The 27,667-nt window shown below is 35.7% G+C and overlaps 1 protein-coding gene across 2 annotated transcripts in view; it reads left to right on the plus strand.

The window, feature by feature from the left end:
* The window catches only part of CDH12 (cadherin 12), a 320,014-nt gene that overhangs the window by 57,370 nt on the left and 234,977 nt on the right, over positions 1 to 27,667 (plus strand). For both annotated transcript variants that reach the window (XM_074873891.1, XM_074873900.1), the window contains exon 3: positions 27,444 to 27,586. The gene's annotated coding sequence lies outside the window, so the exon portion shown is untranslated. The remainder of the gene's footprint in view (positions 1 to 27,443; positions 27,587 to 27,667) is intronic.

The following is a 27,667-nucleotide window of genomic DNA, read 5'->3' on the forward strand; positions in this document are numbered from 1 at the left end:
ACAGAGGAGAATACAATGACACTTTTTCTAAGACACTGAATGGGGTTGTGGAACCAAGCAATTAATCCCTTTGTTCTCATTTGAACCTACATCTCTGAGTTCAAGGAGATTTTAATGTTATAAGGAAACCTCCTTTAACTACCAAATACATGCTCAATACAACACATTATCTCCAAAACTCAGAGATGTGTAAACTGAAAATTGTGCTCTCATACTCCCTTACATTCATTGAGTTTTTCAGAACTGTTTGCCTACCTGAAGTTAAATGATAAGGTGTCAAAGTTGATGCAAATGACAAATGAAGGAGGTGGAATAGAATATAAAAAAATACATGAAATACCATATTTTATGATAATACTTCTCTGCATCTTTCAGTTAATTGTTTTTCATATGATCTCCTCGAGGAATGCACAGACTGATGATTTGCAGACACAGGTTAAATCTAAAGCACATGCAGGCTTGAATGTATTTTCTAGAGAGCTAACATAGCTTTACTTGAGCTGCTTGCACTGTGAGGGTTGGCATACATCTTGTATTGTATGATCAATGTGATCTTTGTTTGGCTTCAGAGTATTGTCTTAGTTGGGGCTCTGTCAGTGTTACTCTGATACAGTCTGTGTGTTGGGGGAAGGCAAAGAATGCAACTTACATGAACTTTACATCTATTTTAATTTCTACAGATCTCTGAATTTTGGTGTTTTCTTATCATGGATGAATCCATCTCTTCAATCACTGTCCTGCATTGAATGCAGTTGTATTCTCCTTTCATCCAGATACAAAATACAACATATTGAATTCCATAAACTTTGTGTATTATTAGTTCAATTTTGTTAGATATCCACACTCCATATTCCACATTAGACTTTTGATCATCTTCCATGAGTGAGCTCTCCCATGGGCAGGTAGAAATTTTTTAAAAAAGATAAAAAGAGGTAATATAAGTCAGCGAGCATGTTGCAAGACAAGGGAGGGAAACATACTTGCGCAGGATGTATGGACTCATTTCTTCTGTTCTCAGCTGTGAATCCACAAAAAACCCCACAGCTGAATACATTATCTGCATGTCAAGAATTGTTCTTGAATATCCCAGTTTGCTATTTGGACTGATTGTATATCTATTTAATCTGTCCTTTTGGGGATTTTGAAGTAGCTTTCATTTGATTTTTGTTCACAGCAAATATCCAGGACTGTATCCTTAAAGGGCTGCACACCTTTAACGTAGTATTTAAAGCTGAGATTGCTCAAGGACTGGTGTAGTTACTACTCAGTCTTCAGACTTTCACATTTTCTTCTCATCGGTGCATGAGTACAATGATCATGTACTTCATGCTCTAGACTGTAAATACTTTTAGGATAAAAGCCTATTAAAGCAAAAGGAGCTACTGTATTTATTTAGGGGTTTGCTCATATCCTCTGCTTTTCTATAGCTCTGTTAGCCTAATATATCTTCCTACTGAATCCTTTTAAGATGCTCTGAACTATCAAAGATAATCCTACATCTTGTGTTTTGTCAAATCCAATTGATCGTAGTGCTAATACTTTCATCTCTCCATACCAACATCCATGTAATGTTTTCCTTATACTGTTGTAGGTTTGTTTCAAAGGCATGATGGGTAAGATTTTGAATGGTTGCTTTGAAACTTTTATGAATTTACAATAAGAGTAAACATAAGACTGTACTTCATTAAGGAGGTTAGCATGATCCCATAATTTTCATAGTATGACTATTCAGGCTGACTGACATATGGGGTAAAATTCACTGTTTATGGCTTGTTTGGTTTTTTTCACTTTTTCTAATTTGGGATGCTTTTAAGACCACTAAATTCCAGAACACAATTATGCCCCTTGAGGAAATTTTTGCTCACTGTAATAACTCTGGTTGGTCACCTAAAATCATTACTTACTACTGGTTTATGATGCTTCTAGGTCTACTTTTATTTGAAAGATTACTTTCAAGGTATTAATTTATCTGAGTTTTTATTAAGATGTTTGGAGGCAAATATTTGATTTGGTTGACAAATATTTCATTCAAAACCACTTTTCAGCTCATTGCATCCAGGACAAGAGAAGATGTAAGCATGTAATTCAGTTCTTTCCTGAATCACAGGTCTGTAAGTCTCTGAGATAGGACAGAAGTGTCTTTCTTCTATCTGGAGTAGTGAATGTGCAAACTATCAGTAAAATTCAGGGTTCACATTTATTTCAAGACAGAGTGTTGCCAAGAGCAGAAGGATAAGAAATATCCATGAGAAGAAATCTACACTGTATGTTCCTTGTTTAGTTTCTAAATTTTATTTTACCTTTCCTTTTAAAGCAGAGAGGTTTGAGCAATTCATAGCAGGTAGCACTCAGGATTACAAGAATCCTTGTGACTCCACATCATATCAAGACCCTCCTAATCTTGCTTGAAGGCAAACACAGTACAAATGAATTTTAAAAACTTCTGGAACAGACTTTTATTAGGAGTCTTTCACTGAATAGGGTATACCTATGTGTAGATTGGAAACATTCTTCTTTCATTTAAACTTTTTTCATATCTGCTCCATTTTAGATGTTAATTCAAGAAATATGTTTCTAAGTGGTTTTATATTATGTATATTTTTGTGCAGTTGTGTTATTTTTGTGTTGTGTGTAAGAGTTGATTCTGTGAAACTGTGCAGTTGAAAATGGTGTTGCAGGACATCAGCCATTGCGATTTAGCTAGCATAAATTAGAATAAAGATGTAATCATGTAACAGAGGGCAGAATAAAGTTCACACTTATATAATGTTCCTATTATTTCTTTTACACTGGAAATGTTGGGGTTTTTTTCTATGTCTTGATAAATATTTTAAACTAAGTTATCAGTTGGAAGAGGAATGTCATCAAAGAAAAGGATTTCAGAAAGCTTAGTGGACAAATTTGTCTGACATGATGGGGATGTTGTGTTTTGGAAATAAAGCTGTTGCTGTGAAACTACTGCTCTATACATATATCCCCAGGGGCATACAAGGAAGAATTTTTTTCTATAAACTGTTAGTGTGATGCTTTCATGAATTTCCTGAAAATAATCAACAGGCTGTTGATAGTGTTTCCCACAGAAGATTGGCTATTTTGGTAGGCAGTGAACCTGAACAGGGAGTTAGCTGTTCAAAGTGCAGCCTGATTCCAAAGGAGCAGTCTGCAGTTAGAGATGTTAGTTTTAGACTGACAGGGAGGGTGATACTTTGAATATAGAATCTGAAGGGTGATAGCGGTCACTCATATTAGTATTTCTTTTCTTTAAGCAACCTTTTCTGTTAGTTGGAAGAGTCTTGTCAAATGTTAAACAAAACTGCTTGAAGTAAATATATTTTTTAAAATATTCTCACGAGCAACAATCTATTATTATATTATCTATTATTATTACTGTGTTCAGCTCTGGGGCCCCCAATAAGAAGGACATAGACATGTTGGAGCAAGTCCAGAGGAGGGCCACAAAGATAATCGGGGGCTGGAGCACCTCCCCTGTGAGGACAGGCTGAGAGAGTTGGGGTTGTCCAGCCTGGAGAAGTGAAGTCTCCAGGGAGACCTTATAGTGGCCTTCTAGTACTTAAAGGGAGCCTACAGAAAAGATGGGGAGGGACACTTTATCAGGGAGTGTCGGGATAGGATGAGGGGTAATGTTTTTAAACTGAAAGAGGGTAGATTTAGATTATATATAAGGAAGAAATTCTTTACAATGAGGGTGGTGAGACCCTGGAACAGCTTGTGCAGAGAAATTGTGGCTGCCCCCTCCCTGGAAACGTTCAAGGCCAGGCTGGATGGGGCTCTGAGCAACCTGATCTAGTGGAAGGTGTCCCTGTCAATGGCAGGGGGGTTGGAACTAGATGGTTCATTCCTTCCCAAAGCATTCTATGATTATTAATAAGATGTAAATATATAGACCTCACTACATAACACCACCTCAATTTTAACACAATTTTTTTAATTTTAAAATTTGTGTAATTCTTATACAAAATATTCTTTATGTTAAAGAAACTGAGTCAGAAATACAAAAAAGCTCATCCACACTATCCAAGGAGCCAATGGGAGATCCAGGAATAGAATCTGACTTTCTAGCATCTCATTCTAAAAGTCTAGTTCTGAAAAATATATTGTTAGGAATGAAAAAAAAAAAAAAATCACTTTCTGCAGAGCAAATTTTCTATTAGAATAATTTCTATTTGTATTAGAATAAATTTGTCACTGAAGATTTTCCACATACATACTGCTTTGCATTTTGACACAAACATATATCAGAAAAATCTAAATAAAATATTGCATTCTAAGCAGTTCATTTAAACAAGATCATTTAATTCTGTTCTCTCTCTTTATGTGTGCTTTTGGTCATTTGATCTTGGTTACTTTTTAAAAAAGGTAAGGTCATTAAACTCCCAAACTTTACTTCTTTTGGAAAAAATATAGTACAAAGGGAGAATAAATTTACTTATGAACAGATTTAAAATTAAGTATTTGGGGTATACTTGAATTAGACTGAAGTTTTTGAATTTAAGGAACTTTAGAATATTGTAGTTTGTTACATATTCAATTTTTATTTTAATGTTTCACAAAATGGAACTTTCAATTTCTTTCTCTGTCTTGGTAGAAAAAGTAAATGTTGAATCATCGTATCTCCTATGAAACAGAAAAAATGAGGTTTGCATAATTCTAATTCTATCATGTCTATTACTCTAGAAGGTAAAAAGGCTTTTGTGAAAGGAATCAATACTTATCCCACCATGAAGGCCCAAGCAATTTCTCGAGTGAGGTGAAAGTGTGTATTAAAAAACATTTTCATCATGAAATATGAGTCCCTCAAATTGTTTGGGATTGAAATGTTTTCAACATATATTATGGAAAAAACCAATTTTACCACCAATTTTCCAGCAATACTTAGTTGAGTACTTACTGATACCAAGGTTATGGCTGTAATCAAAAAACTGTAAGTAATGTCTTTTTTATGAAAAGTGCTGTTCCCAAATGATTAAGAATGCATAAATAGCATTGGAAGTATTCTTAGTGCAAACCCAGAAGTTAATCAAATGTTCTGTGATAGCTATTATTTCAGTGATGCATCTGGTTATTTCCCATTTAGACTAGTTAGCAAATGGTGAATACAGCTTGGCTGTTGACACTCCATTGTATTCTTAACTTGTTTTGAATCAGATCCAAAATCAATTGCTATCAATGGCGGTTTTCTGACCAATGTTAAGGAGAGTTGGATCTGGCTCTTACTCATCTAAAAATGTTCTATCATTTTCCACAATACTGTCACACTGAAACACTAAACAGTTGCAGGGTTTTGTGCTTTTCTCTGTTTCATTATGAGACATGGCATCTCTCTTGAGTAATGAGATGGAAATAAGTAATAATAGCAGTTAACAAGTAAGTAACATTCTTTGAAGATGTCAAAACAAACAACAACAACAACAACAACAAACCCAGAGAGAGAATTGATCTTTTTAGTAATTTTCCCCTAAATGACTAACAGACACAGGGCTTGCCATCTATAAAATAGATTTTTTGTGAATCATGAGGAAAAACAAAACAAAACAAAACAAAACAACAAGCTGTTATTCCACTGTGGAAATGAGCTATTCTGGGAGCTGAACTTAAGACTAAATGGTACCTCTGCACTTGTTTATATGGAAGACAAATGCAGGATTTGGCAGCCCTGAGCCATCATATGTTGAGGATGTCTACCTCCAGAAAGACCAGTCAGAACTGGAGATCATTAATGCAAAAGGTGCCTGAACAGTGTAAAGCGCTCTTCAGCAGCCTGAGAATATATGCAAGAAATATGGTGTGAATATTACAAACCACTTGGTTCTCCTTTGTATTTAAATGTCAGTCTTCCACTGTCTGGTGGATTTCTTATATTAAACAGTATGCAAATTTGCTACTTACTACAAGGATTAGTTTTTCAATCATGATGTCTTGCATCTGTGTCTAGTGGTGATCTTTTTATATATTCAGGATTCCTGAGAATTTCTTTTGATTGTGTCTCCCTGTCTTCATGAGTAATACTAGGGCTTTAGATATGTGCCTGACTGACAGCCCTGAAAGGCAGAGTTTTTTACATTTTCTTCTAAGTTTATATAACATGGATAATGCATTTTCCATGATAGCTTCCTTTTACCTAACTTGAAATCCTGATGGAACATCATTAGGAGAAGTCTTCCTTACAGATCTTGGTCACTTTGTCTATGTCTGTATCAACAAATGAAACACACCAGGATCATTATGATGAGGGTGGTGAAACACTGGAACAGGTTGCCTAGACATGTGGTAGATGCCCCATCCCTGGAAACATTCAAGGTCAGGTTGGACGGGGCTCTGAGCAATCTGATCTAGTTGAAGCTGTACCTGCTCACTGCAGGGGGCGTTGGACTAGATGACCTTTAAAGGTCCCTTCCAAACCCAAACCATTCCATGATTCTATGAATCTCTGGCACTGTGGCTAAAAACAAAAGAACAGAGAACAGTAACGTAAGTAAACTCCCTTAGTTTCCAAAACAAGATGGTTTCATGCAACTCCCTGTTGTTCTTTGCTACCTCCTAAGCCATGCATGGGAATAGCTTGCAAGAAAACACTGAGGCTGCAAGTGTGCCAGAAACTATTCTAATAATTTTGCGGTATGAATGATTGATCCCAGTGCCCAGGAACATTCACAGACAGGTAATTTAATAGCATACACATATCTTTTGAGATTGCTGAAAGGTTTTAAGTTAATTTCAAGTGCTTACTATATTTTTAAATTGTAGGACTCCATTTAACATAGAGGTTGGAAAATGGTGTCAGGACACTTCCCTGTCTGGATCATCAGTGGACCCCAACTTCAGGTGTAACATGATAGAGTGCTCACCTGTCCCCTCATCTAGAAGTATCTTAAAGATGGAAGATTGAAACCAATCACAATGTTAATACTAGGAGTAGCATCAAGTCAGTTGAATCCACCAAAGGTGAAGTGTAATACAATTAAAATGATGCTTAGTAAAGAAAAGCTAGTGCTTGCTCCTGAGACCACCTAAGTGGGATATAGAAAATGATGTATGTCTTTGTATGGAAAGCTGAGCCGTAGTACCTTTATAGGTCAGAGATGTAAATGCATCTCTTCACAAATAAACCAAAGCTAGCTCTGAACTCACTAGCTGGGAAGCTGGTAGTGATGTAACTGCAGAACTACAGAGCTCAGTTTGGCCAGCTCTCCTCTTCAGCTGCCTTTCTTAAGAAAGTTCAATAAGCAAAAGAAAGGCTTAATGCTGATTATTTGACAGATTATTGAGTAGAAAGACTGTATCAAAAATAAAGACTGTATCGAATCAAATGTCTTTGTATTATACATGGATAGATTTTATAGGATACACATACATTTTGGGGGTTTTGTTTACTGCACAACAATTTTTTGGAACATTTGAAACATAACAAAATGACACAATAAGACTGCAAGGAGACTGGCACAGACATCGTATTTGCTTTAAGAAATGATGGGTTTGGAGTACATTGAATATGTGTTCAAACAGCATCTTGTCCTTGTTTTTAGTTATGCTGCTGCCTCAAGACCTAAACCATTCCTGTATTTGAATGCTTTATGCTTGACACTTTTGCAGTGTTATTAAAAAATGTCATGTTGTCATCTCTTGCTGCTGTGGAAAGTCACAAAACTGAATTATGTAATTCAGGTATTGTTCCTGGGCCACAGCTGGGAGGATCTTTGAGTTTAGATTAATCTTCTTCAGCCGGCTCCTAGTATTTTAACGCTGTTGTATTTTAACCCTGTAAGAAATCCCTGCTTTAAGATATCCCTGCTTTGTAGATATATAAAAATGAAATTCTTTGGTTATATAGTTTTACATATAACTGTACTTATAAATGTACATATCCTGAAGTATTACTTTTCGTAACTGCTGTATCCCTTTGTTGGAACTGACTGTATTGGCATGAAATGCTCTTGTTAAATCTCAGTCTTTATAGGACCAAAACCTGAGGCCCTTCATTCTGCCAAAATCAACATTAAGTGAAGTGTACAGAATGTAATTTTTTTTTGGTGTGTGTCAGCAAAATGGGAGCATTTTGGCATTCTGATCTTCAGTTTTCTTAGGTCACACCTATGGAGAGATTGTCATTGATACCTAAAATTCATAGAACTGTAGAATGCTTGAGGTGGAAGGAACCTCTGGAGGTCATCTGGTCCAATCCCCTGCTCAGGCAGTGCCATCTAGAGCCAGTTGTCCAGGACTGTGTCTGGATGGCTTTTGAATATCTCCAAGTATGGAGACCCCACAACATCTCTGAGCAACCTGTGCCAGTGCTGTCACTCTCACAGTGAAAACATTTTTTCCTATGTTCAGAAGGAATCTCCTGTGTTTCTATTTGTGCCCATTACTTCTGGTCCTGTCATTTGGCACCACTGAGAAGAGCCTGGCTCCATCTTATTTATACCCTCCCTTCAGGTATTTATACACATTGGTAAGATGTCCCTGCGCCTTCCATCCTAGTTCTCTTAGCATCTCCTCATATGAAAAATGCTCCAGTCCCTTAATCATCTTTGTGGCCCTTCACTGAACTCTCTCTAATAGCTCCATATTTCTTCTGTGCTGGGGAGCTCAGAAGTGGACATAGGACTCCAGGTGTGGCCTTACCAGTGATGAGTAGAGGGGAAGGATCCCCTCCTTCTACCTGCTAGCAATATTTTGTCTAATGCATCCCAGGATACCATTATTTGTCTTGCCTGCAAAGTACACGCTGCTGGCTCATGTTTCGTTTGGTGTCCACCAGGACCCCAGGTCATTTTTAGCCAAGCTGCTTTCCCCAGCTGTCATTTCTGCAAAGCTGGTTGGTCACCAGCATATACTGCTGCATGGGGTTGTTCCTCCCCAGGTTCAGAACTTGCATTTCCTTTCATTGAACTTTGTGAGACTCCTGCCTGCCCATTTCTCCAGCCTGTTGAGGTCCCTCTGGATGGCAGAATGACCCTATGGTGTGTCAGCCACTTCTCCTAGTTTTGTGTCATCAGCAAACTTGCTGAGAGTACACTCAGCTGAATAATCCAGATCACGAATGAAGGTGTTGATCAAGATTGGACCCAGTATTGACCCCTGGGGTACACCGCTAGTTACTGGCCTCCAGCTAGTCTTTGTACCACTGATCACCAACATTTGGGTCTGGCTGTTCTGCAAGTTTTTGATCCACCCCACTGTCTGCTCATCCAACCTGTAGTTCAGCAGCTTCTCTATGAGGATCTTACAGGATCTTTACTGAAGTCAGGGTAGACAGTATCCACTGCTCTCCTCTCATCTGTCAAGCCAATCATTTCACCACAGATGTTTATCAAGTTGATCAAGCATGACCTCCTCTTAATGAATCCCTGATGACTATTCCCGATCACCTTCTTGTCCTTCATGTATCTGGAAATGGAACATCAGGAATTGGAAATGGAGTTACAGGTATTGAGCTGGAGTTATATACACAGATGATATTATGTATCTTCTGCTTCACACATTGCACAGTGACAGATGGGGAGATTAGAGATAGTGATCAGTGTGAGGTGTTTTCTCTTTGTTTTTAATTTACACATAATATATGAATTTATTTATTACAGTAAGAAGAAAAGTAAATTGCAACTGGAAATGGACGTACGATTAAATTCCTTTAAATTGTAATGGGGTGGGTTGTGTTTGCACACTGTCCCATTAACATTACAGTCACTGTTACGAGAATGAATTCATGTTGTTCCATACTCTGTGCTCATTATAACCTTTTTATTTCCGCATAACCATACTGTATTGTTCGGGTAAACAATAGCAAACCATGTTAATGCCAATTCCATCTCTGTTTAATTCCACTGTCTTCATTTGCTCAGTGCCTAGTGCTTACAGTGAAGGTCATAAAAAAATAAAATAGCATAAGCACCAGAAGGTGAAAGTCTGACCTTATTTAAGTGAATGGGAATTTAGCCATGGGTGTCTTTGTAGTTGAAATTTCTTATGTTACTTCAAGACAATGCAGATACAAAGGGAAAAATCTTAACTGAAAACAAGCTGAAAACTGTTTTGAATTTGTATTACACCTACTTAGGAATGAATTAATCGGCCAAACTTTGAAATAATTTTTAAAATAAACTGTAAAAAACCCCAAACCCTAAACCAAATTTATTTTGATTTTACCTTCTTAAATTATATATAATTACAATTAAAATACAATATTATACAATATTACAATATATATAATATATTGTAATATATAATACAATATACAATTAAAATACAATACAAATTACAATAAAAATACAATAAATACAATTAAAATACATCAGGTATAAAAAAATAAAAATATTAAGATGGGAATATTGGAGATTTAGGTACACCTTTAACTTGTCAGAACAAAGTATAAAAAAATCAAATTTCAAAACATTTTAATTTAGGCTTATGTTTTCTGACAGAAAAGCTCTTATTAATGTATTTATTAAAAATTTGCATGTAACCTGAATTCTCTGGGATGACAATATTTACTATATGAATGGCATAAAAATAAATTATGTTAGTTTCAGAAAACGTAACAGTTTATATAGTGACAAGCCAGACATACCACTTATTGTCTGTAGCTGCTTTTTCACATAACTGGCATGGATAATTTGCTAAGAAAATAAGATATTGACAAGATATTGTTTAAACAGGTCTTTCCCTGTCTTTGCTACCTTGTCTTGCCCATCCTTCCTAACTCTTGAGTAATGAAGAATTATGCCATGTGCCTTGGTTATTTCACACAGAGGCTCTGCATTGCTTCTTTGCTGAGTGTTCATTGAAAAATTCAAGAGGAGTTACTTGCCTTTTAAAAAAAACAAAAAAAACAAAAAAAATAAATTTCCTTCCCCTATTTATATATCCTACATTGACAACAGAAAATAATGAAGTTATATACTAGACTTTTTCCTTGGAACTATATAAAGTTAAGGCCCATAGTCTACACCTAAAAATTACTTCAATTCAAAACACCATTCTGTGTTTTAGATTACTGTATAGATGCTCAGAACCTGTGTATCAAACAGTTTTCATTTAGGTAGCTACTCAATATATATTTGACAATCAAATTGTGGGGACTTATTTATTTATTTTAATTGTCTGTACACTGGCATGCAAGACAAATTCAGTTTTATTTCAGGGTTTCAAGATTTCAGAATTAGGTTCTGTTTCAACCTCAAAATGTCTCATCTTTGCAGCAGTTTGTGATCTCAGGAAAAAAAAAATGAAAAAATAATTTATTTCACAATATTCAGGGCATTTTTTCAGTTTTATCTGAAGAGAAAATCATTAAATATGAACTACTTATCATCTTAGGTTTTGACAGAATTACACCTTTGCATGCAAGTTGCAATATCAGATGTTCATATCACAGTACATGGCTTTTTGTGCTGTTCTCTAAGTGAAGTGTTCTTTTCACATGTACCTCCATAATATGTTTGGGAAGAAATCTCCTTGTACATTGATAGAGAAGTATGCATAAAGTCAAAGCTAGCTGTGGAGAGTGTATTAGTTATGGAAAGTGTACAATGTATGAATGTGGACACGTGCGTCTGTGTGTATTATAGTGAAGATACCTTTCAATTTTTTTGAAAAAAATTGTGTTGTTTGGAAGATTTCCGAATCCCAAGTGTAAAGGTGTTGTAGTTAATGGAAGTATTTGCTTTGTAGGAGGCCTCTGTGCCTCACTAAGTCATAGCTGGTATTGTGTTAGAGAATAGATCTTAATTTTTTTTAGCAGAAAAAGACATTGTGTTCAGTGGAAAGGTCTGGTTTCCTTGTTTTGTCAGTGAAAGAATATGATCTAACAACATTTACCTACTATTTCCTTGAAAGTGGAGTACACAAATACCATGATCTTGGAAGGAAATTACTTGTTGTATAACAGTTGTGTTAAATGATAAATTACAGGAGTTGCACTGCATACCTAATTGAGGATAAGGTGTTTACAGTGTGATTTTAAAAATGAACATGGAATACCCATACTGTTTACAGGAACAGCTATCATACATCTATCTCTGGCTGATGTGAACTTTTAGCTCTGAAATTACGATAGTATCTTTCACAGCTCTTCTCTCATTTATGAAATGAACATATTTATCCTGTGATGATTGTATTGCAGCATAAACCTCTTTTTGGTAAGGAACACAGCAACTGACCCAGGCTATGTCTGTTCTCTTCCCACTGATATCAGTCCTACCTTTTGGTTCACCTCACACATAGCAGGACTTCATGGCTATTTAGAGACAGAAATAATAGGGACTGAATTTCTTACATTGCAAATGTACCCTGTAACAAAAGCATACCTATGGAAAAAGACATAATGACTAGTAAAATACAATACCTTAGACATGAAAGTAAATTTATGCAATTTTATTCCCCATCTTCTTCTACTCCTTCCCCCAACCTGGATCATAGAGGAAAAATATTTACACAAAGGTCAAAATATGTGTAAGACACTTTTGATAAAAATTCTTTAAAGAATAAATAATAGCAGGAGAGTATTTACTTAAAAGTTCAACCATATATTTAGATAGCATTAACTAAGTAAAGAAACGTAACACTAAAGTTCTGCTCTGTAGAAGATTCGTATCTGTCTAACTAAATGTGCTCTGAGTGTGTTGATAGTTTGCAACCTGCACAGGGATTTTAAAGAATACTTATGCTTTGCATTTTTAAAAATTTATTTACCAGGTATTGCTTTATTATTTACCAGGTTAGCTGAAGTTAGTTTGCACTGTAGATGTATTACCTGATCATTTTTGTAGTAAAGTATCATGGCATAATATTAGCTCGTAAGACTCTGTGGGAATGTCTATTCAATAAACTAGGGAATGTAGCTGTAAAAGCTTGACAGGGAAAGAAAAAACACTTGACCAGAATGTATCTTTAAAAAAAAAAAAAAAAAAAGTATTTTTTTCTGAACACTTCTACTAAAGGAAGCTTGTGTCAAGTAATGCTGGGATTCTGTTCACGTAATATTAACTGTCTAAAATTTTTGCATCTGATCTTAGCAAAATTTCTATGATCTTTTCATAATCAAAGGGGAAAGAGCTAGATGCTAGCCAAGAAAGATAAATCTCATTTTGAGAAAGATGTCTGTGTTTAGGTGGAAGAAAAGTTATTGACATTCTTCTCTAATAATGGACTATCAGTAGCCTAAATGACTAGTTTAAATTAGATGATTAGTTATGATGGTGCAAACTCAATGAAATAAATCACTCATGAGCACCTTGTGCAGTTTTAATGATATTGCAAGTCATACAGGAATGTTGGAGAATTCTTTACAATGGGACTCTTGGTTGTAAAAAGTAACACATTTGCACCAAAGCAGAACTTCTAAAAACTTATGGATACTTTGGTTTTGGTTAAAATGTTGTATACCACCTTTTCTTGTGAATAATTTCATCTACATATGTATATCACATTTTAGCAGTGAGTTATTAAGAAGTTTAACTTTTTAATTACATGTATGTATATTACCAATGACTTTTTCACTTGTTCAAGAGTTATAATTCATTAATATTTTGAGTAAACTGTGGTTATGAACAAGATTATGACATTAGAAGTCATTCTTGGAAACATTTAAATGCAATTTAATAAGTTTATTGACATTTTTGTTGCTCTTATCTGCACAAATAAGAATAGTCTCTTGAAGAAATGTATACAAGGTCTGGCCGACAATCTATTGGACTATAAATTTCGTGTAAATTACCTCTCTTGACTCACTGGAAGAACTTCCTTTGAAACCATAGTGAAGTCAAAACATGGGATGGATTTTTTTGGTGGGATGTGAGGGATATGTCCTGCATTGTTCTTTTGGTCTCAAACTTACTGTTTGCTGGGTGTAAAACTGTAAAGAATGTATTTGGGCAGCTATGTTGCAGTTAGTTCTTTGTGCCCTGCTATGCTGTTAGTGGTATTTGAGCTAATTAAGACTAACTCAGATACATCTGTGTGAGTTGCAACCATTCCCAGTCTGCTTGCTGTTGAGGATAAAATCACTCATACGTTCTGGAACATGAATACTTGTGTCTGATGTTTACAAAACATGATACTCTTGAGCTTTGTGGTATGAGACCTGCATGAGAATATTGCTAATGTGTATAATACCAAGTGGAAGTGGACTGGAAATATGCCTATTAGTATTGAGAATGAAGCATAGAAACAGACAGCATTGTGCTACAAATTAAAGGGTACAGATGTCAAAAAAAAAAAAAAAAAAGTTTGGAAAAAGATGCACACAAAAAGGAAGATAATTTACCATCTGAATAAGTTTAGATATAAAGGATGAAAAGTTGAGGTGGAGGTAGACCTAAACGATACAAAAGCCCCAAACGCTTGAAAACCAGCACATCTATTTAGAAAGGCCACTTTCATAAGTATTTCACTTATTGGGAGACTGACTGAAACACTGTAAAAATCTGTTGGAAGACCAACAACATATACTTACTTTTAGTGATTGTCAGTTGCAACCGACATTGCCTATGAATCTGTTGCGTTAGATCCATAGTTATACTGAGATACAGGATTTTTTTCTGACCCATTATTTCATTACTCTTTGTTTTGAAGAATTAGGGTTTTCAAGAAGTGATATGTGTGGATTGATTGTTAAACCCACACATATACCTTCTTGAATTAGAAAATAAATGATGCAAAGTACAGACACTTTCTTCTATTTTGCTTTCAGGTGTTGATTTTGAATTCTAGACTTTACATGTCTTTTATTAATATAGAACTTTTTCTCTGAAAAAGTAGCACTTTCAGAATTAATACTCGATGATACAGCACAGTAAATTAATCATTATTACAACACACTTCTTATGCAGGTACTTACTTAGAGGTTGTTCTGGGGTGTGTATTTTACCATTGTTTACAAGGCAGTAGAATTCTTTTCTATGAGTGTAAGTCTATATTTAATTATTTTCTAAACCAAATTAAAGCAATTTCATTCTAGTATCATGTTCATAGAGATCAGGATTATTTATTATTAATACAGTGTTTTCTTCAGCAAATTAATATTTTATTATTAATATAATCATAAATAAATAATTTGTATCTTTTATATCATTAATGAAATAGGAAAAATATGCTTTTGGTTGATTGCAAATGTGCTGCTGTGCAAATGTCAGTGTGACAGAGAGAGTTTACTTTCTGCCATTTTCTATAGTTTTAATTAAGCAATAAAGGAAGACATCCAGAATAATTACATACTGTTTCCTGGTTGAAGAATACAAAGCTAAACCCTATGCAAACAGAAAGAGCACTAGAAAAAGAAACATGACGCTTTCCTGCTTAGCCTAGAATAACCTTAAGTACTTCAAAATATTAGCATCAGCAACACTCAGACTGTATTAACAAATTTTAATTAAAGATGAGCTGATATCTAAAGCTAGCTTACTTGTACGTCCCAACATCTAAGACCAGTAGAGGCCTTACCTTGATAAATACTCATTTAACTTACAACATTGAACTGCATAGCACTGCCTAGTTTTTGATACAAATTTAGGTAAACTAAATAAATATAATCATTTTTTAAAATAACTCGGTTCTTAAAACAGTAATTAAGTTTCTATAACCAGCATTTCTGAGCTTAGCATCCTCCAAATACAATTCTGGAGACATGTAAATAGAATCCATATCTTCCTTTTAGAGTTGAAATATGTTGAAGAGAACACAAGATGAAGCTGCAGCGGTTTATGTGTAGTCTGGCAGCTACAACACTCACGTGGGAAGAAACTCAGAACTTCTGGTCTGTTGCATAAACAAGGTTTTTCTCCTCCATGCTGAGCCACATCACAACTGAGCCAGGCGCTTTGTTTTCTTTGGCACTTCTCCTGTCTGCTAAAGTCCTTTCTGCATCAAAAGGTGCTCCAAATTTCAGCAAGAGTGGTCTGTGGCCTTACCCAGTCTTCTGACAGTCTGGCCTAAAGAAAGCAAATCTAACTAAACTTCACTGACAAAATGCTGTACTTGTTTCTGGCATGCCACCCTCCTGTCATTTTCGAGCATCCTTCTCATCAGTCCTCTACCTGTGTCTGTGATCTGTTATGAAAGTTTTGTGATCATTACTTTTTGTAGTAACATAAAAACCATTATATCACAGAAGCTAAATAAAAATTTAATCACTGGATGAAATCATAAATTTAATAGTGTCATTCTGATTAGAGCGGCTGTAGAAGCTCTTCCCAGTCAATTTTTTTCTCACTGCTACAAAATTTGAGATCAAAGTGGAAAGTTGCTTGCTGTTGTCAGTGATTGGATTGGTGAGCATGTGCAGTGGCTGCAAACATTACAAATGCTGAAACTGTGATAAAGTTGTGTTAGTAACATATAGTGCCAATAAAGACTTTATTCCACCTTCTTATTTGCAGGAAAACTTTTCCTGAATATGTGTCTTAAATTATATAGGGAGAATTCATTTGAAGAGGATGTAGAGAAAACTATGATCTTTACTTTCAAAATCTTGCAGAAGCAAAGAAAGTTATATTTTGATTGTTCTTTTTTGGAATAATAGTTTTCTCTCAAGTTCTTATAGCTTGGGAAGCAGATAATTTTCCAGGATATGGAACAGATGTATCTATCCTGTAGATAAATATATTTCATTCTAAGGGCATCTTCAGGCAAGGGGATAACTTGACAGAGAAATGCACAGGGTACAGAAGTGGGAGCTCCCCTTTCAGCACTGAACCTTGCAGCACATATCTTACTGTAGTAGTTGAAATTAACAGGGACTTTTTTGCATTCCTCCTCTTTCCATTCTTATTGGGACTCTCTGTACTCTTGTTTATCAGTGTAGTGTGAGAGTTTTGAATATGAGAGTATATAGATTGTTACCACCTTCTATCATCAACAATCAGCACAATGCAGTATTATATACAAAATGTCAATGTCTGCAAAAAGTGCAACTGGAACAAACATTTACCATATCAATGGAACAGAAAGCAAAACTTTTCAAACAGGGACAAACATGATCTCAACTCAACCCAATTGTTTATACATCTGGTAGATTTTGTACAGGTCTCAATTTATTTTTTAGTTTGTTCCCAGTCTGCATGGAGCATAACGTACTTTGAATACTTTTTAACCATTTGGAGCTTTTTGATTTGCGTAAGTATGTGTAGTATACTTGTTAGGATTCTATCACAGTCCAAAACCAATCCTCAAGTTGCTATCATCTGTGACACAGAGAACAGTTTTTGCTCTTAGATCACTCAGTCATTCAGTTCATGGATTTAGCTTGGAAATCTCCCATCCCCAGTCGCTGTCCTAAATTCTGGGCAATGATATATCTCTTACAGCCTTAGTGAAAAAGTCTTCCTGGCATCAGTACCATACAATAATATTAACCCAGGTTCTCCTGTAGTCCTAATGTAGAAGTGTCTGTTTTCCTGAAATCATTTGGGAGATCTGGATTAAAAGGAAGTTTATATTGTAAAACTAAAAAAAAAAAAAAAAAAAGAAAAAAAAGTAAGTGGGGTACTTAGAGGATTAAACAGAGGTTATTTGGAAAGCAGAAAGGCAAGGTTTAAGAGGCAAGTCTATTTTGTTACATAGGGTTTGAACTAAATCTGAGATCTAGATCTAGTCTTATAGACAATATGCTTTCTATCAGCCTCCCTACATGCAAAATGAACCAGGCATAAAAATCCTAACTCAGTTTACTCAGTTTATGCCACTAGTATTGGGCAGTCTTTGCATGTAATTGATCCCATGTTGAGTATAGATAGCTCTACATGAAACAAGATGCCAAATAAATTAGAATTTTCTAGTTTCTTGTCCTTAGTTTTGTGCTCATGATTACTTTTAAAATTTTGCCAGTATCTAAGAACAGACTGTGTTTTGTTAAAAAAAAATATAAATGTGAAAGTGCACAATATGTTTTATTTGTCAGTTCAATTTTTTTTATTTGTGGATCCTTTGGCATACTGAAGGACTGTATAATACACAGTAGGGCTAGCACTACCTGCCCTCCGGTGGTATGTTAAATTCTTCACTGGAATCTTATGATTATTTGCTGAACCATCACCATAATTGTCCCATCTGCCTCCATTTCTTTCTAGTTATAAGCATCTCTCCCCTTAGTCCTCTTCCCTTTCTTTACTCTCCATGGCCTCAGGCAGGTCACTTGCCCTCTCTTCTAATGCTTCTCCATCTGTAAAATGGGAGTAATCTGAGTTGTTGGGAAGATTAATTAGTGAATTAATATTTGTGAAGCACTTGAAAGATGAGAAGCACTAGATAAAGGCTAAGTAGTGTAATTATTATTCTCAGAAGTGCCTTCATGAATAGGGGAAAAAAAAAGATACAGGGTTTCTGCAAGCTCTGATTAATAATCAGTATAGATGGTTCTGGAGATAGCTGAACACCATCTAGTTGGCTATGCTTCTAAAGAGACAAATTAACATGAATGAATATGTAGCATTTACATTTCTTACCCACCATTTTTAACAGACAATATTAATATTACACATTTTCACATCAATCACAAATCACAACTTGCAACCATGAGAGAAAATGAAACTCTGTGAAGTTTGGAAGCAAGGCCTGTACCTTCTGGCTTCCAAATTCTTCTACTCTCATGCTATATACGTGACTGTCTTTTAAACATGCTACTTATTACAGATGCAAATGGAACTGGGAGAGTAACTGAGAATAAATATTTTAAGGTAATATCTTACAGTCTCAACTTTGTATTGTGATTATAAGACCATCTTCTCCCCCCCTCCAAAAAAGAGGTAATTTCCTAGTGCTATAATTAAGCCATCTTTCATTCCTCTATATTCAGAAAAAGGGGAAAGAGAAGCTAATGGCCCAAAATTAGTATGATCACATAATGATACTTCCTGTCCAAAAAGTATATAATTATTAACCTGACCAATTTTTTTTTAATGTATCGTATGATTCATCTGTCTTCCATGGCTATTCTATTCCATTTAACCACTGGAGGACAAATTTTATTACTTAGCCAACTGTCTCAGACCATGTTGACTTCAAAGGAGATAAAGGGTCGCTGTGCTTTGTGGAAGCATGTTCTCTTCCAACATGTTTCCACAGCAAGACCGTATTAAAGAAACTGATCCAGCATGCTCTGTAATGTTTCTTGGTAGCAAGCTGCAGTGAAGTAGAGTTAAAATGATACTTCTTTATTCTCTCTGTGGGATATGATGCCCAAGATTATGTTGCCGGACCATTGCCTCTGCTTCCCTGATTGAAGGGGCTGCAGCTGAGACATGGCTTTTGCTTCATGTCCCTGAGCTAAGGAGGCTGGTTTTTTGTTCCGTTCTCTTCCTGCCCGCTTCAGTTTCATGCTGGCTAGAACTGAGTGTCACATTTCATATCATGATCTGATTCTCTGTCTTCTGAGCTTTTAAAATGTTAGTATTGATAGATCCCATTGGAAATAATCACTACAGGATGAAAAAATTAAGAAGACAGTTTTGTACATTATTGCCTTTTCATTCTTCTATCTCTGCTGATATCTAAGGCAAATCTTAGGAAACCTGATAATCACAAAGACCCATGAGACTGATGTTTTTGAAGTGCAGGACAGAATCAAAAACAGGCAGATGAGAAATAACATGCAGCTCTGCAGAAGCAAGCAATAATTTTGTTCAGAATTTTGTTATGGACTATAAATAAGCAAACTAATGGGATAGTAATACATAGCATGCTCTCTGTAATATGAGGGCATTGGAAGGGCTAATGATATGAGTGGTGCAAGCAAGAAGAAAACTACAGAGTCAGGCCCTGCTAATCAGTGTCAGTGTCTGTGTACTAGATTGAAATCTTCATGTTCCTTGGTATCCAGAAATAAGATCTATATACATTACGCAGTTCAGCTTCTTTACGTCATGAAAACCACTTAACTTATTAGACACTTGGGTGCAGTACAATACTTTTGGAAGTAATGGTCTTGCTATTAGGCACATGGAAGGAAAGGTTCTGAAAGTTCTGCTCTGCTCAGAAGACTGGGGTGAGGCCTTACCCTCCTGTCTGCTGCCAGCTTGGTGTGGTGTAGCTTCAGTATTCCCAGAGCAGTATCTAGCCTAAGTGCTAACCAGCATGGTCACATGTTAGGGGAGAGTGCTAACCCTGAATGAGAGCTTGTCTTACTGGCCACTGTTCACATCAGCTTGTTCTTTCAAGGCTTGGCATCAAAATAATGTTACAGATACTCTATAGTAATAGTCCAACCTTCTTTCCTGTTTGCTGTACAGAAGGAAGTTGTCCTTTACAGCCAAGGAGCTGGTGTCTATTACCTGAGAGAAAACTTGCTTCAAACCATGATGAATGAGAGAGAACTAGGAATTAAAACCTTTCCAGTCATGCTCCTTTACAACATTTCCAGGTCCTCCTGAATAGCAGTGATGCTAAAAGCAATTTTGTCAGCACTTAATTCCTTTTCCTACGTAAGAATTTTTTATGTGTATATGGAAAAAATGAGGCTGTTGTTCCCCCTCTATTTTCTCCTTCTATACCTATCCATTCTAGCACTGCCAGAAAAGGCAAAAAGAAATCCTTCTAAGACTGACAAAAAAAAAAAAAACAAAAAAAAAACACACACACAAAAGAGAGCAAGAAAATGAGGAAGAAGGAACATTACAAGAGCTGGGGAAAATAATCCTTGGAGAAGAAAGATGGGAAGTGCTTGTGGTACTGGAATTGTGGAGGAAGAAACATTAATAGGGAATTAGTAAGTGGAAAGAGAGCAGATTAAGGTAAGAAACAGGATATTTCCTATGCCTAGAGAACAAGTACATTAAAATGAAGAGAAAAAGCAGAACTTTTTTAAGAATTTAAAAAACAGATTAAAAGATGACTCTGAAATGACTCTGAAACAGACAAACTGAAAAAGAGAAGTTCAATATCATGTAAGGAAAAACAGTCAAGGGTAAAATTAAAAATAAACAACAAAACATAACAAACAAGAAATAAATTCCCCAAAGTTAGAAGACTGAAAACTGATCAGAGACATGCAAGTTAGGACTGCTGGAAAGTTTGGTTTAATTAATGGTTATATTTGTTACTATATTTTTCTGAGCTTTTCCAGAAACCAATTATGTCTGACCAATCTCAGACAGAGATATTGTCACCTCCTAAGATCTGATTTTCTCTAGGTGTTATAAAAGCCCTGTGGTTCCCCTGAAAAATGGACAGATATGATGGTTTATGACACTGAAAATGTGGCCCTTAAAGTGTATTAGATTTATAGTATTAGTCTGAATAAGTAGCAGAGCAGGCTTCAGCTATAAAAATGCCAGGAAGAATCCCAAGACTAAATTGCAGTTCAGTTTTGTCCCCTTCAAGGGGACAAGCAACCCCTCCTTGTTCAGAGAGATGGGAACAGGGAGGCTAATGAATAGGTATAAGATATTTATGTGGTTACAAGCAGTATATTGCATCCCTGCACACTATTTTCTGCACTACCCTCTCTCCCCTATCCCTGCATGCTAAAGCAAGTGGATGGTAAAAGGGAGTGAGCAGAGATTTTACTGGGAAGTTGTAAATTGCTGCTGAGACAGGTCATACCACAAATCACACTGTTCCCTTCACCTGAACAAGAAGGATGTGAGGGAGGAATTGTACTTTAGGAAGGATGTCCCTGAGTCATTCTGTCTCCCACACTGCTCCTGTGGCACAACGTGCAGGGGTCTCCTGTTTTTGCTGTTATGTCTAAAGGAGGTCTATGTCACCCAGCAAAAAGGAGACCCAGACCAGAAATTACATGTCACACTTTGCTACAAAACCATGCCCTTGGTTACAGTTGTGTAACTTGTTTTCAGTTTAACTGTATAGGTGTATTGCTGACAGAAATTTTCAGCAGAGACAAACTAACTTCAGATATAAAATTTCCTCTGTCCTGTAGAGTACGTTCTAGTAGTTCTGAGGTTCTCAATTCATACAGAAAGACATACCAAACAGACTGAACAGAATTTGGATTCCATGTTTTAACAAAACTGCCTTTATAATACATATCTGTAAATAAATAGTATTGCAGGCACATATCATATTCAAATACTTATCCATTCTGTTTCTTTCTTTGTAATTATGGACAACCATAATTCACTTGGTGCTTGAACATAAGCTATATTCCTCTGTGATACAAAGTATATTTTTCTCAGATAGTAGTAAAACTGAAGAGGCATAATCAAAACAGTGGTGGCCTGTTTTCATTTCACATCTTCTTTCTGTCTTTATTTCCCTTGTCCTTCCATGTTTCCTTTCACTCACAGGGCTCTGTATCTTCTCTACCCATAAGTTCCCTACTCTTGGGAAGAACAATGTTCTTTAATACCTTCCAGAACTGAATCATGGAGTATTTAGTCACCACCAGCCTTCCCACTGTCATTGTACTTTTGGAACTGTTCCACTGTGATATTAGGATGCTCCAAAATTTGCATTTGTTTCTTTATGCATTTTGTGGACCTTTACTTAAATCCAGGGTTACCTGTGCCTCCTAAATATCTCCAACATTGTGGGGATGCCTCCAAGGAAATAGAGAGCACTAACATTGAAATGTCTCAGTCTACCACACATTAATAAAAGTGTGCAACAAAGGTCAAACTGTACATTGCATAACATAATCAGAAATATCTTAAAACAATATACTGTACGACTTACCTTATCTTTGGAAGTTTGGCATAAGTAAAAAGAATGGTACTAACTGTTATTGTTAAACTGGGAGTGAGAACAGTGATCAGATAAGAGCAGGAGTGCTTTGGATTTGAGCCCCTACAGATACCAGGAGGAGAAGTCTGATGATGTGAGCAGTTTTCCACTGAGTACAGCTAGGATTCAGTTGTTTCTTTCCATCCAGATCACATCTTTACCTGAACATCAAGAACCTGTAGAACAAGGTGCTGAACTAAAGCACTGAATGTTCAAGATTACACTTTTTGTTAGATGCAAATAAGTTTCCTGTGTTGTCTGTACTCACTGCAGCCAAAAAGTTTGGAAAAAAATGATCCATATCAAAAATAAAATATAGGATGATGTTGCAGGAAGGTTGACATTTGAATTCCGGTGTAACATTAATTGATGACAAATTGTATTGCTTTTACATGAGATCTCACTAATTTATAAATCTGCTGTACAGATCTACTTAAATCAATGCAGCTATGCTGATGTAAGCTAGATGAAAATTTGGAGTTCAATCTGATCGGTTTGTTCTTTTGAAATGAATGGGGATAAGAGTAAAGTTTCAGTGCTAAAATGCATAGCAATTGTCATGTACTACTGAGAGTTATCTAGTCTGGTTGTCCCTGGCTGCCATGGGGAGATAATGGTTGCCAAAATGCAGAAAATATGATGGTTGTGAAAGTTCGATTGGTTCAAATGGTTTTCTTTTTCTTCAAAGCATTTTTAATGTCTTTAAGTGGTTTATTATTTATATGTTTTTCTCTGCAGAGATGAAGGATAAAGATGGTTTTATGAGGTCTCTTCTATAAAGTCTTTTATTCTGCTGGTTTTGCTGCTATCCTAGAGTATTCCCACACCTGATTTCTAGTTACTGGTCTTTCAGCCAAAATGAAGAAGACAATACCTCTTTTTGTTGATTACTTATTAAAAAAGAAAAAAATATTGAGCAAATTGACACTCTCAGTACATCTTGTATAGTATATATTTTTCATACCAAAGGATCTTTTTAACTGTAGAAAAAGAATAATTCTGTATGTTGAAGCTATGGGTATAGACACGATTCCCTTCTCATTCACTGGGTTCCTGAGCATCATCAGATCTGAAGCAACTGACTGTGTGTGATTTGGGCCAGCAGAAAAGTTGTGAATATATTAGCATATAGGTGATTCCATTGCTTTTCTTACTGTTCCTCTGTGGCCTTTTATTCTGTATTGAATTTATATTGATGCATGGTGAAGTGTTGTGCTGCAGTACTTCATGTCTCTGAACTGAAGATCTTTAGGTGAATATTAAGAAACTTACACTAATATAGTTTTCGGTATTTATTTTGGCATTCAGTCTATTCAAATGACAAATTTGGAAAATATAGCTCTTTTTAAAAATGCTGTTCATCTGTTAAAATATACCCCGAACCAACTAAATTATTCTTTTAATGAAACATGAGTATCTAATGACCTTTGACAGTAAAAATACCATGGCTTATGTAATCATACTGTAAAGGTCTTCTAAATTTTACTATTAAATGATGTTAGTTAGTAGAGGATTTTTTCCCATTTTTAGTATCTTGTCTTGTTCATGAGGTAATATTTTTCTTCTCATTGAGGAACAGTCCTGAAACAAAGAAATTTTTCTTGTGCATGAATTTTAAATCTTGTTGTGATTTTAAAATTTTCTCGCACATGTATATTTTAATTCTTTGCTACAGTCATGGCTTGTGGCAGTGAATTCAGAAGGTTAATTATGGATTGCATAGAAAATTATTCCTTTTTCTTCCTCTTTTTTTTTTTTTTTTTCCCTTTGGTTTAATGTACTGTCCCCTTTGTATAAGAATGATGAGCTGAGGTGGTGTCTAATTTTTTTTATCTGTATGAGTGATTATATTATCTCCTGTTGAAGATGCATTACTTTTCTGATCTCCTTGATCTGAACAACTTCCGTCCATTAATTTAGATGACTGATAGGAACTGAATTCAAAATTTTAAGATGTATTTAGGTTTGGGAATAGGACCTAAGACAACTGACTTCTCTTATTTAGACTGCAGCAAGATTTATGAGTGACTCAAACTATTGTTTCCTTTTATTAACACTGAATTTAAAATGCCAGTTTCTCACTCAAATGTCCAAGCCAACAGTAATTCCCAGTTGTTTCTGCACAAACTTAAATCATGTTATCACTTCAAATTTTGTCCCTTCATGCTTCAGTCCCTTTTCTGGACCTTTACTTGTAATGAGAAACAATTAAAATAATTTGTTTATATACTGTGAACTTCTGGTGAATGTTGACTTTTAAACATTAAAAGGACAACCAGAACAGTAAGTGAGAAAGATTACAATTTATATTGTAAGAGTGGAATTTGTCGTAAAAAGAAAGAGATTTGAAAGGGGGTAGTAACAGGAAAAGTATTCCTGACATGGAGATCTTGTAGGTTGTGGAACAGTAGTTTAAGAGGTGTGGAAAATTCCAGGGCTGGTGAGAGTTAGGACTCAACTAAACAAAACAGCAGAAACCTGAAATTGGAAGCTTTCAGGAATGGCAAATAAATTCGTATTTAATTTCTTTCATTGTATTTGAAATCATAAATAATACAGTGTGTGTCTGTGGATTACCTGTTTCATGAGCGATGCCATGTCAGAACAGATAAGATCATGTGTTGGGATGACTTCCTGCTCATTCTGTGGTACAAATTTATGGGTAAGGAAAGCAACCTCATTTTCAGTGAGGGTTATAAGTCAGCTGAGGTGATGTCTACATGTAGACATCACGTTAGTCTTGACACACGAAACCCATTTAGTCAAGCTCAAGAATGCGTTCATATTTTATATTAATGTGTGTAAAAGGCTTCTTATTTGATTAATTATTATTTTGTTACCTTTAGTCCCAGGTGAAATGGGAGTCCCTGGCTGATACACATTCTGTAAATTTGAATATGAAATATTGCTAAAGACAATCTTATTATCCAGATTTTGCACATGGAGGAGCTTTTGATGGGTGGAAAGAGAGAGGATCGTTCCAGAGGAGGATCATGAAAATTATATAGCTACCACTCTTATGGTAGAAAAGTTGATCTTTTCTTACTGACTGTGTAGTGGTAACATGGGGCACTTACCTTAGATTTATTTCCTGTTTCTCAGGCATTACAGTTAGGGTGACTGCAGTTTGGTTAAGAAATCATTGTCTTCTGTGTCTTGCTAAATAAATTGGAGATTCACATTTTTCTGGTTACTTCTGAGTGATCTAAGTGACATGATACTGTTTGTTCTGTAATAATAATATTTCTGATGTGAATGCCTTCAAAAAATAAATATGTAATCCATTTCCTCTGTCACTTACTTAACAACTTAAAAATTGCTTTCTTGACTTCTTATCCTACTAAGATACAATTATACTAATTTACCTGAAAAATGGATATGAACAGACCCAAAGTAAATAAATGTGATTAAGAATTACAGTATACGTTTATGATTATCTTTGTTTCAGCATTAATAGCGTAACTTATGGTAACTACATATGAACTAACATTGCTACTATAGATTCCAAATCTTCTTTAGTTACTATCAAAATTAAATTTTATTCATTTTATATTGGTGCATCAGACCACCATTACTAAATATGTTATTCGATGAACTTCTCTCTTAGTCACAAACTGATATTTCCATGGATAAATCTGAATGGAAAATTGAGTCAACCGGCTAGTGCCATAATTGTCCAAGAAGCAAGAAAACAGCAGATAAGGATAGCCATAAAAGTTGACATACTTCAGCTGAACTCATTTGACCCCATAAGCCTGAATACTTGGTACACAAAAATCTAGTTTTGTAATACCCTAGAACCAAAAATGGGTAAAAATAAATCTCATTCTTCTTTCACACTGCTTTTTTTTTTTTTTTCTGTCTAAATTTAAACTGTCATCTTTAATAGAATTATTTGTATCAGTATAAGTGAAAGGCAAATTAGGTCCTTTAAATGCATTCCTTGTTGGTTTTTACTCTCTATTGCAACCATAGAAGAGAACTTGTATTGTTGTGCTTTGCTACTGATTTTATCTCTATGTTGAAGAGTCCTTTCTGTACTAATTTGGCATTCTTTCTCAACATTTTATTTAAATTGCCATATAAGCTTGTTAAATAATTCTAGTCTGTTTGGGTTTTGTTCTTTTTCTTTCCATGGTGATTGATTGCCATCTGGGGGCTAACAGGAGCCCACCATGCTAATTTCCCTTACTCTACCCATTAACTGCTATTGTCTCCAGGGTCAGAGACAAATGTATGAATCCACTTTATCTCTCAGCTTACAGAACATCTCATACAGTGAGCCTTGTATTACGAAGCAGCTACATCAGCCTCTAATTACTCAGCTCTACTCTGTGTTGAATGCTGGCGCACCTTGAGAAACAGCATGCAAAAGCACATTTGTTTAAGTCCTCAGATGGTTAACACTGTGCATAACCTCCTCACAAATTACAGCCTCAGCTGCAGCACATCCATTAGTCTGGAAGAATGAAGATTCCCAAGTGGCCCTGGTGCCTTTCCCAATTCCCTTGCGACCCACCAATCCTCTCAGTGCTTTCTCTGCATGTAGGGAGTGTTCAGAGCTAATCAGGTCAATGATCATCTCACGGCTCAGGGGACATGACAGGAGCCTATCACAGCAGTTACACGATCTTCTAGACCTGAGCACGCTTGCTGAGAATCTCATGTTAAGAAACATTGCTTTGGTGCCTCTTCTCTCACTCCCTAGGAGCCTCTGAGGATTTCAGCTTATCTTTCTCTCTCTCCTTTAGACAGTGAAGAGTTCAACATCAACGAAAAAAAGGCAGAGCAGTATGCAGCTACCCGGAGGGTGTTGATTGAAACTTAGATTACCCCAAATCACTGTTGATTTGACTGATGCTCCAGCTTTACCAGAGAAAAGATTTCAATTAAGGTAAGTGCTGCTTTATCTGGCTGACTGCATAGTGCCGAATTTCTGCATTGAAAGTTCAAACTGAGTAAACTGACAGCCTGC

Source organism: Strix uralensis, chromosome 1, assembly GCF_047716275.1.
Source record: "Strix uralensis isolate ZFMK-TIS-50842 chromosome 1, bStrUra1, whole genome shotgun sequence".
Classification (NCBI taxonomy): domain Eukaryota; kingdom Metazoa; phylum Chordata; class Aves; order Strigiformes; family Strigidae; genus Strix; species Strix uralensis.